Consider the following 12032-nt stretch of genomic DNA (forward strand, 5'->3'; position numbering starts at 1 on the left):
TGTTTCAGTCTTCACTGAGAAGTCTGAAGGAATGTCTAACATAGTGAATGCTTATGGGAAAGGGGTAGTTTTAGAAGATAAAATAAAAAAAGAGCAAGTTAAAAATCACTTTAAAAAGTTAGATGCCTGCAAGTCACCAGGGCCTGATGAAATGCATCCTAGAATACTCAAGGAGTTACTAGAGGAGGTATCTGAGCCTCTAGCTATTATCTTTGGAAAGTCATGGGAGATGGGAGAGATTCCAGAAGACTGGAAAAGGGCAAATATAGTGCCCATCTATAAAAAGGGAAATAAAAACAACCCAGGAAACTACAGACCAGTTAGTTTAACTTCTGTGCCAGGGAAGATAATGGAGCAAGTAATTAAAGAAATCATCTGCAAACGTAGTAAGGTGATAGGAAATAGCCAGCATGCATTGGTTTGACACGATTTGTTCTTTACAAATCTGATAGCATTCTTTGATAGGATAACGAGTCTTGTGGATAAGGGAGAAGCGATGGATGTGGTATACCTAGACTTTAGTAAGGCATTTGATACTGTCTCGCATGATATCCTTATCGATAAACTAGGCAAATACAATTTAGATGGGGCTACTATAAGGCGGGTGCATAACTGGCTGGATAACCGTACTCAGTAGTTATTAATGGCTCCCAATCCTGTTGGAAAGATATAACAAGTGGCGTTCCGCAGGGGTCTGTTTTGGGACCGGCTCTGTTCAATATCTTCATCAAAGACTTAGATGTTGGCATAGAAAGTACGCTTACTAAGTTTGCAGACGATACCAAACTGGGAGGGATTGCAACTGCTTTGGAGGACAGGGTCAAAATTCAAAATGATCTGGACAAATTGGAGAAATGATCTGAAGTAAACCGGCTGAAGCTCAATAAAGACAAATGCAAAGTGCTCCACTTAGGAAGGAACAATCAGTTTCACACATACAGAATGGGAAGAGACTGTCTAGGGAGGAGTATGGCAGAAAGAGATCTAGGGGTCATGGTGGACCACAAGCTAAATATGAGTCAACAGTGTGATACTGTTGCAAAAAAAGGAAACGTGATTCTGGGATGCATTAACAGGTGTGTTGTAAACAAGACACGAGAAGTCATTCTTCTGCTCTACTCTGCGCTGGTTAGGCCTCAACTGGAGTATTGTGTCCGGTTGTGGGCACCACATTTCAAGAAAGATGTGGAGAAATTGGAGAGGGTCCAGAGAAAAGCAACAAGAATGATTAAAGGTCTTGAGAACATGACCTATGAAGGAAGGCTGAAAGAATTGGGTTTATTTAGTTTGGAAAAGAGAAGACTGAGAGGGGACATGATAGCAGTTTTCAGGTATCTAAAAGGGTGTCATCAGGAGGAGGGAGAAAACTTGTTCACCTTAGCCTCTAATGATAGAATAAGAAGCAATGGGCTTAAACTGCAGCAAGGGGATTTAGGTTGGACATTAGGAAAAAGTTCCTAACTGTCAGGGTAGTTAAACACTGGAATAAATTGCCTAGGGAGGTTGTGGAATCTTCATCTCTGGAGATATTTAAGAGTAGGTTAGATAAATGTCTATCAGGGATGGTCTAGACAGTATTTGGTCCTGCCATGAGGGCAGGGGACTGGACTCGATGACCTCTCGAGGTCCCTTCCAGTCCTAGAGTCTATGAATCTATGAATTGTCTTATCCACACTATTCTCTCTTGGCAAATTGCCTTGTGTTTGATTTAATTTAGGCCAAAATGACAAGCTTCCCGTGGTGCTGCTGTTACGTGATATCAACAAACACAGTTGTTGTCAACAGGTTACCAGACCTCAATTTGGCAATCTCCCTGTATGAATATAATTATGCACTGAATCTACAAGAGATTCTGTAATGTTAGTTTGTTTAACATTATAATTATACTTCAATTAAAGCAGAGGTATCTGCCTTATTTTGCTTTTATGTAAGGCTCTTGAGTTTCCACAGATGCAAATATTTTGCTTCCTTTACAGCAGGAATTTAGTTGTGATTTTTGCAAATGAATCTGCTGAGGACATGTGTGTTATAACGCTTTTTATTTTCTAGACTAGAGGAAATTTATTTTTAAGTAATGAGATTTTGCTGAGCTCTGTACAAGTCTTGAAATACAGATTGCCTCTGCTCCATATTAAACCAGACATATGCACAGTTGTTAGGTTCAATTTTGATTTATTAATAAAAACTTCAAATAATCAGGCTCAATTGGAATTTATTAATCAAAGATTTAGTCAAGATTAATACAGCACAATACAGAAAGGTTATCAATACCAAACCAATATAAAGACTGGAAGAGTGACTTTGCAACTTGATTCACCCCTAACTCACTCCCAGAAACTACCCTCCGTAAATGTTGTACTTGGGATAAAGAAGAAGTGCTTTCCATTACTGATCTACATATAGCATTCCCCTTATGGTATCTCATCTTATCTAATCAATAAGCTAAAGTTATCTGTGACTAAGTTCTTATTATAGAAAATGCCTGTGGAATTCGTAATGAGCTAAAAACATTTCTTAGTAGGTCATCTCATTGATCACTGAAGACATAACAAATATTCCTCCTCAATCATTAGTGGTCCCTTCCTGGACACATTCTCCATGAGTCAGTAGGGTCAGGGTAAAAATATTATACACATTCCATCAGTTGATCACACACTGAAATTCAACTTAAATACAGAGTCCCTTGAATCAGAGATACAAAGCACTAGAATTATAGTTACAAAACACTTTGTGGATGAACCAAAGGAAAATGGGGTTTTATATACAAAGAGTTACAGGAACACAAAGAATCATAGGGAGTCTGGTTCATTTGTTAATACAGTAGAGGCACAGGGTACCCCAGAACTGGGAAGGCTAAGGATGTTTCCCTCACTGTTTGTTTGGGTATGGCTACACTTAAAACACTAAATTGGCATAGTTGCACCACTGTAGCTCTTCTGATTGGAGGGGTTCTCATCAGGGTAGGTAATCCACCTCCCAAAAAGGCGGTAGCTAGGTTGTTGGAAGAATTCTTCCAACCTAGCGCTATCTACACTGAGGAGCTAGGTTGACTTAATCATGCCACTCAGCAGTGTGGATTTTTCACACCCCTGAGCAATGTAGGTAAACTTTCATTTCTAATGTAGACCAGTCCACAGTAACTGAACCTCTATTTTTCCCCCACCCTCCATGGTCCATTCCAGGAGTGTTCAGTCAAGTCTCTGATCTTCTAACATCTCCTGTCTCCGGTGATGAATCTTACCGGGGGGTTTAAGGCTGCAGAGCTTTCTGCCTTATATGTCTGTCCCCAGCAAGCCAGTCTGCTCAATGGACAGCTCCTGTGCATTGCTCTCCCCCTTTCTCTCTCTCTCTCTCTCTCTCTCTCTGCCCCCCCCACCAAAGTCTATGAACAGTGTATTGCCTGCAGTTGAAGTAACCACACAGTTTTTTTCAAAAGCAAGTATATTTATTCGTAAAGTAAAAGCATTACAAAGAAAACATCATAAAAACAATCAACAGATTTAGATGTGCATTAAACATACTAAGTCACCCATCAGTCTTATGAAGACCTTGTCGACTAAAGTCTTTTCAACCATTCCACAAGGGTGGGAGCCTCCCTTGGGATGGAAAATTCAGTCTGTTCACTGGATCAAAAAGAAGGCCCTGAGTCAGTTCTTTATTAGTCTCTGGAAAAACCCAGTTTGAATCAGGATCTGTAAGCCTCCCCAAAGGGTGATACTTTAATCACCCCCACCTTATTTTTGATTCCTGGAGAAGCAATGATAACCCTCCCTCCCTGAAGTTGGTTACGGTCCTTGGCCCACAGTGATACATAAACTTAATACAATATGGTCCCCAAAGATATTGCATGGGGTTGCAATGTCTGTCATAGTATTATCCTTTTTTAATATAATTGGTTTCTTCAGGTTTATAAAGCAGAGGTAAACTGTATATGTAAAGAGTTTCTGTAAAATCAACAGTATAAACAGTTAAACTGAGCCTGTGCTATCTATACATTATTTTGGTTCTTTTAGCCTGGCAAACAGTGATATTCAAGTCCACTTAGATGGCCAATTTCACATATGGGTATAGGTGTACATAAAGATGACTTCAAAGCAGGCCAGCCCATTCAGCTGGAAGATGTTTGTGCTAGATGTTTTATTGCTGCGAACATTCATCTCTCCCTTCTAGTAATTTTGTCTTTACTTCTCTGCATGCTGAGCACTAGCAGCAACAGAGTGTAGTTGAGTTGAAAAAATGACTGTGGGTGGTTTGGAGATCTGGAGTTTGCTCACTTTTACTCGTTATTTATGAAAAAAAGTTGGAACATAAGATAAGAGAGAGAATACTTACTTTTATGCGGCACCTATTGCTATGGCATCTTTGATCAATTGAAATGATGAAATTTTACGAAGTATAGCACGTGCCTTGATATTTAATGGAAAGCCTGACTACAATAGGGATTGCCTTCTAACTTCTCCTAAAGACTGTTACAATTTCCAGGTTTTTATGACTGGCTCCAGCAACCTTCTGTCCCAGTCAGTGATCCAGAATATGTGCATAAACATGCACTAGAGAGAGAGAAATGCACATACATTGTGGGATGGGTAGGTATATTGTGTTTTTAAAGTTTTGTGCCTACTGAAGCTGGATGGCATTATTGTGCAGGCAGTGGAGAGGCAGCTATGGCAGGGTCTGGAGAGGTCAGAGGGGATTTAGTTGCAGGGCACAGCCCTAACTGATATAAGAGGTCAGTTACTATACCTAATAAGTAAATGAGTTTGGAAAGCGGACAGAGAATTTGATTTAGGGGATGGGTGAGTGATTTGTAGGAGACTGGGAAACTTGTTTAGCAACATAGGAGTTGATCAGGAAGCACACAAGAGGGACCCTAATGGTTAGGTGAAATTACAAAGCCCCCCACTTCACTGCTCTGATGTCTTCTCAGAATTATTCCAGGAATATTTTTTTTGAAATATTGGTGTGTATGCACTGCAGTTTGGACTCTGTAACCTCCCTGAGCCTGTAAACAGCATGGGAGTGCTGCTTTTGTTTTTCCCATGCTGTCAGACCCATTCCTTCCTTTTTGATCAGCCTCATTGTTATAAGCACATGGCCAAAGAAGGGAGTAGAGAACCAAAGAGAAGAGCACCCCTTCCACTAACTACAAAGTCATTCCCTTGTATGGCAGAGTTGACATTTCAGGGCAGAAAGAAAAGTGTGTGAGAATGTGGCTCTCTGGCAAGATATTCATAATTACCAGGTTTCATTGGGTTTGACAGCACCATAACAATATTACTGTGTACTATTTGTATTACCGTAGTTCCTGAGAGCGTGAGTCAGGGACCTAGGACCACATTGTGTTAGCTGCTGTACAATGCAGAACAAAAGACAGTCCAATAATCTCTTGCTCTTGTTTCTGGCCCAGCTGGATTACTGTAGGTGCAGAGACAGAATGTGTAAAGGGCCAATTAAAAAAAAATAAGTCAATCAAACCATTTTGAAATGTCAGTGTTCAGTTTCCTGTATGGGTGAAGTTTTGTGTTAATTATTTGAACTATCTTATCCATCCCTATTAATTAAGTGTCCTTAGGTTTGTCTTCATCACAATGAAATAAATAATAGATAAATGTAAAAGGCAATGAAAATGCAGCAGAATCATGTTCATCTGACTGGACGAGGCAGCCTGAAATTTATTTGGATAAATGGGAGTTTCAATAAAAGATTTTTCACAGTGTGTTTACAGTATTCCTCACAGTGTGCATTCAGACTATTAAATTCACTGCCTCAAGCAGAGATTTAAATAATTTATCTGGATTTTAAATGAATGGCTAATTTTAAGTCCAGATATAACCTTGGTAGTTGTACATACTAAGATTTTATTATCGCTCATGCTTCATGATGAAAGCTGGTCAGCAATAAGGACCAGGTTGCTATTTTTTTCTCTTCTATTAATTCTGTCATCCTTACTTCAAATAGCACTTTACTCTATAAAATGAAGGTAGCAGATTTGCCCCCCTTTTAGGCACTTCTGTGGCTTCTTTCATCTGAGGATCTGCTTGTTCTTTGCAAACAAATTAATGAAGCCTCATTACATCCCTGTAAATTAGAAAAGGATTATATAGTGATCTAAGGTTTTGTTGTTGTGAATTTTAGTGCTCAGGAGATGTGCTGCATTTTGAGTCCTGGAGAATGAAGTTCATGCAATGTTTACAGCATAGGTAACAACCAGAGTAACTGTTTCCCTCACTCTGCCTTTGTAATGAACCTCAACCCTTTTGAATAAGAAGTTTGTTTGTTCCCCATCTTACTCAATTGTGTGTGTCTTTGCAGAGTCTAACAGGCAATGCCAGTGTGGTGGTGGCTTCTGTGATATGGACACTGTTCCAATAAGGCCTAAACTGTGAATTCCAGATTGATTTCACATAGGTCATAGAACAACTTGCAGATGGTATAGTAACTTACAGTCACCATGGATTCTGTTACTTTTGTTGTTTTAACCCCTTAAAAGAAATTAGATTTAGAGCATTTTCCATTCAGACTAGTGCACTAGTTCTCAAACTTTTTGTATCGGTGACCCCTTTCAGATCAAACCTCTGAGTGCAACTCTCCTTATAAATTAAAAACACTTTTTTTATTTAACACTATTTAAATGCTAAATTTATAACCCTATTGTTTAAAATGAATGTACCTTATCTTTCCATTTTTAAATTAAAACTAAAATATATTTTTCTGTATTATTGTTATAAGCATAAAAGTTATTTCTTTTGAATTGTTAGTGTTTAATATTGGGGGCGTGGGCGCAAACACACTTTGTCAATATCACTTTTCACAGCAGATTTAGTACTCCGTTGCCACCCTTACTTCTGTGCTACTGCTGGCGGTGGTGCTGCCTCCAGAGCTAGGTGGCCGGGGCATTAGCAAGTCTGTTGTGAAAAGTGATATTTGTACATTTGTTAATATCATTTTTCACAGCTTCCCAGATTCATGGAGCTCAATCTGTTTGATTAACAAAGAGAAGGTTAAGGGGTGACTGTAAGTACCTATATGGAGAACAAATATTTGATAATGGTCTCTTTAATCCAACGGACAAAGGGATAACAGGACAAAGGCTGGAAGTTGAAAGAATTATTTTGTGGAAATTTTATTATTGCCTGTGTTATACAGGAGATCAGAATAGATTATCGAAGTGGTCCCTTTTGGCCTTGGGATATATGGATTTACATGACACTTCTGTTTGGTAGAGGCTTCCAGATCAGATGCCATTTTGGTAGGGTTGTCCTGCAGTAATTATGCAAGTAGGATTTCTCATACCCACCAAACAGAAACCTGATTGTTAGTCACCAAGAATGGAGTCCATGTAGATAATCAATCAAAGTAGAAATAATGATTACTTATTTTAGAGTAACAGTGGTTCTTCAGGATGAGTTTCATGACCTGCACTACTTCCCCACTACTGCATAGTCCTACTCCTTTGGGATTCTGTATTGTAAAGGAACTAAAGGACGGTTGGGTCTGCTGAGCCATTTATGCCTTCAGGTGAAGGGAATGCGAGGACATCTAAGTGCACACCTGGCACTGGTGGCCAAAAAGAATCCAGTCTGGTCCTGCATGCACACCATGACTGAAATCCACATGGGCAACACTTCTGAAAGAACCACAATTACTGTAAGGTAAGTAACATTTTTTTCGTGACAGTTTGGAGGATGTTAGGTGAAAAATGGGCCTAGCAAATGACACTGATAAGCCACCAAATGCTTTGTCAATAATCAATTGGTGTATCACAGCATTCCATCTATTACCAGAAAAAAATCTCCAGTGTCTACTTTGTATTCTGAATAAGCAAAAATCGCTCTACCCTGAGATCAAAGCTGTGGACCTTGAGTATGGTTAATAAGAATTTAGGATTTCTTAATTTAAAAAAATAATGTCCTGGCAAAGAACCATGTGTGTGGGGGAGTGGCTTGGTAGAATCACAGCAGTGAGGTAAAGGACAGCAGTGACCATGTACAAGATTGGCAACTAGGGTGACCAGACAGCAAGTGTGAAAAATTGAGATCGGGGTGGGGAGTAATAGGAGCCTATATAAGAAAAAGCCCCCAACATCAGGACTGTCTCTATAAAATCGGGACATCTGGTCACCCTATTGGCAACTATTAGGCATATGCAGTAAGGGGTGACAGAGAGGTCAGTCAGTTATGCAGTTAGCTGGTTGAACCTATTCATACTGGTAACAACATGTTTTAAAGGTCAGAGCTCTCAACAGAATTCTGAGGTAATGGTCAAGATTGAGCATGTGGGAGTGAAGTAACTGTTGCTAAGAATAGGAAGGTATGTAAAGAAAGAGCTACAAGGTAGCATAAATGCCTAGCTACCAACTACAGTGTCTGAGTGCAGAGGCTTCATTGGAGAAGGAGAGAGCTGTGCAGGAGGAGCAGGGAAATCAGCAAGAGAAGCCACAGAAAAACAGCTGCAAAGAGTTTTCAGAGTGGTAGCTGTGTTAGGACATGTCTACACTTAACCCTGGAGCAATTGATCAAGCAGAGGTCGATTTATCGTGTCTAGCGAAGATGCGATAAATTGACTGCAGAGCGATTTCCCGTCGACTCCGCCTATGCTTCTCGCTCTGGTGCAGTACCAGAGTCGACGGGGCAGCAGCAACAGTCAACCTACCACAGTGAAGACACCGTGGTAAGTAGCTCTAAGTACGTTGACTTCATCTATGCTATTTTCGTAGATGAAGTTGCATAACTTAGACTGACTTAGCTCGCATCGCCCCTCCCCCAGTGTAGACCAGGCCTTAGTCTGTGTCATCAAAAACAACGAGAAGTCCTTGTGGCACCATAGCCCTGGTCTACACTATGGGGTTTGGGCGAATTTAGCTGTGTTAGGTCGATTTTAAAATGAATGCGTCTACATGACCAACCCCATTCCGTCGACCTAAAGGGCTCTTAAAATTGACTTCTGTACTCCTCCCCGGCAAGGGGAGTAGTGCAAAAATCCATCTTGCTCGGTCAAATTTGGGGTAGTGCAGATGCAATTCGATTGTATTGGCCTCTGGGAGCTATCCCAGAGTGCTCCAATGTGACTGCTCTGGACAGCACTTTCAACTCTGATGCACTAGCCAAGTACACAGGAAAAGCCTGGGGAATTGTTGAATTTCATTTCCTGTTTGGTCAGTGTGGCGCGCTCAGGTGACCATACAGGTGACCATACAGCCACCCCCCTCCCCCCCGAGAATCACAGACGAGCTCCAGCATGGTCTGAAAGGGAGACACTGGACCTGATTGCTGTGTGGGGAGAAGAATCTGTGCACGCTCAACTCTGATCAGAAAGAAGAAATGCTAATATATATGCCAAAATGGCACATGGTGGACAGAGACTACCACAGGGACACACAGCAGTGCCACGTGAGAGTTAAGGAGCTCAGGCAAGCCTACCAAAAGACAAAGGAGGCAAATGGTCACTCCGGGTCAGAACCCCATACATGCCGCATGATCAGCTGCATGGTATTCTGGGGGGGACCGTACCACTACCCCACCACTGTCCATGGGCACCTGCAAGGGGGGAGTCTCACACAACAGGGAGGAGGATTTTGTGGATGAGGAAGAGGAGAAGAATGCGCAACAGGCAAGCGGTGAATCCGTTCCCATGAGCCTGAAGCTGGAGAAGACACCTCTGGTGAGTGCACATTTGTAACTACAGTACAGGGTTAAAAAGCAATAGTGTTTAATGTTTGATTTGCCCTGAATAATTGGGTTGCATTCGCGGCCAATACAGCTACTGGAAGTCTGTTAATGTGTCTGGGGATGGAGCGGGAATCCTCCAGGGACATCTCCATGAAGCTCTCCTGGAGGTACTCTGAAAGCCTTTGCAGAAGGTTTCTGGGGAGGGCTGCCTTATTTCGTCCTTCACAGTAGGACACTTTACCACGCCAAGCCAGTAGCAAGTAGTCTGGAATCATTGCGGCACAAAGCATGGCAGCGAATGTTCCTGGGTTTTGGTCACATTCAAGCAACATTCGGTATATGTCTTTCTGTGTTAGCCTCAGGAGAGTGATATTATTCGTGGTCACCTGGTTGAAATAGGGGAATTTTTGTAAAGGAATATTAAAAGGACCCCTTTCATGCTAGGCTAAAAGGGATCATCCCAGAGACTAGCCACATGGTGGGGGGAGGGATGAAGGGATCATCCCAGAGAATAGCCACGCAGTGACATGGGGGGAGGTGTGTGCTGCACATCCACCCGAAAACCGTAGCCCCTCCTTTTAAATGTGAAACCTAACCCGCATTGTTTGCCATGGGAAAGGAGGGTGCTGCGGTTTGAAACCATTCCCACATGTTATGAAGATGGAAGAAGCCAACCCCGTGTACCCTTTGGCTTACCATGGCTGCTTGGAAACCGAATTCTGTTGCCCAACCATGTGTGATGTGTCACCATACCGACAGGTGCTCAAATATAAAAGGCAAAATGCAACCTTGTACCTAAAGCACATATGTTGTCTGCTGTGAATTGCTTGCTTCACTGTGAAAGAGTGTCCCTTTTGTTCTCAGAAATGTATCATCTAAAAATTTACTCTCCCTTTTTATCCCCCGCAGGTGCAAATGTTTCTGTGCTCCCCCTATCATCTCTGTCCCTGAGGTTATTGCAGATGAGAAGGCAAAAAAAAACCGCACTCACGGTGACATGTTTTCCAAGTTCATGCAGTCCTCCTGCACTGATAGGGCACAGTTTAATAAATGGAGGCATGCAGTGGCAGAGGCCAGGAAAGCATTAAGTGAGCGCGATGAGCAGAGACAGGAGGTGATGCTGAGGCTAATGGGGGAGCAAACAGACAACATGAGGGGTAGAATGGGGATGGGACCTGGGTCCAAGACCCTGGCGAAATTAGAAAGTTAGCACCTTTGGTTGTGTTAGTGCTGCAGTGTGGTGAGGAAAAGAATATATGAAGTTTTGAGTAAAAGAGTTAGCGATGTTGTAACTCAATATTCAGCTCAGAAAATCAAATGGCTTGTTTATTTTTGTTGAAAATCAGTGGCTGACAAATATGCAAAAACATCAACAACAGAATACATACTTCATTCCCCGAGACAATGGAAAATGCCTGCGGCAAAGAGGGGCCCTTATGGAACATTGGCTGTTTTAACTATTCAAATGACCTGCAATAAAAAAAGAGATCCTGCTTCAGCAAATAAATTGAGTATGGTGCTAGGAGTCAGCAAGTCAGCTCTGGTGCTGATTCACTGTGTTTCATTGGGCTAGCCTGTCTCGGCCTGATCCTGCTCTCACTTCAGTTAATGGGAATAGTATAGAGCCTTCTGAGAGTATTTATCCATATTATATTGAGAGGGTCTGGGACGTGTTATAGATTAGTATGGGAGGTAGGCCATAATTCTCCTGGCCCTCATAGTCATCCAGTCCAACTATGGAAGTAATTAATCAGAGTTTAAATAACAACAAACGGCAACACGCATTATAATGAAGTAGTAACAACACAAAAATAGTCTGTAAGAAACAATCTGTTAAGGATAGGAACTAGCTCAGGGTTTCTTTCTTGCTCACTTTGAGCAGAGTAGTTATTAACTTGTATTTTTAATTTTAAAAAAGAATTATTCTGAGTCACATTTTCCTTAACAGTATATGTAAAAAGCTATTATGACACTCAGTAACCAGCGTAGCACACATAATGTGCAGTGATAGCAGACTGAGCAGGAGAGAAGATCAAAAGCAGAAGTGAGGGGACAAAAAAGAGATGAATAAAACTATTGTATTACTGTACATTCTAAACACACCCTGTGTGCACATTCTGTCATGAACACTCCCTGCAAAGAGCTCAAAGTTAGGGGGACTGGAACTAGCTGGATAAAGAGATTGGAACTACAAACTAGTGGGGGTGGGGAAAGAGGGCAGAGAGGAAGAGACAGATATGACAAGGACCTGGTGCTGGGCGAGAACTGGGACTGGCTGGACAAAGAGACTGGGACCAAGAGCAAAGGAGGTGGGGGAGAGAAGGCTGACCTGAAGAATCCAGGGAAGGAGAATTGGGTCTGGAA

This window comes from Gopherus evgoodei, chromosome 6, assembly GCF_007399415.2.
Source record: "Gopherus evgoodei ecotype Sinaloan lineage chromosome 6, rGopEvg1_v1.p, whole genome shotgun sequence".
NCBI classification, from domain to species: Eukaryota; Metazoa; Chordata; order Testudines; family Testudinidae; genus Gopherus; species Gopherus evgoodei.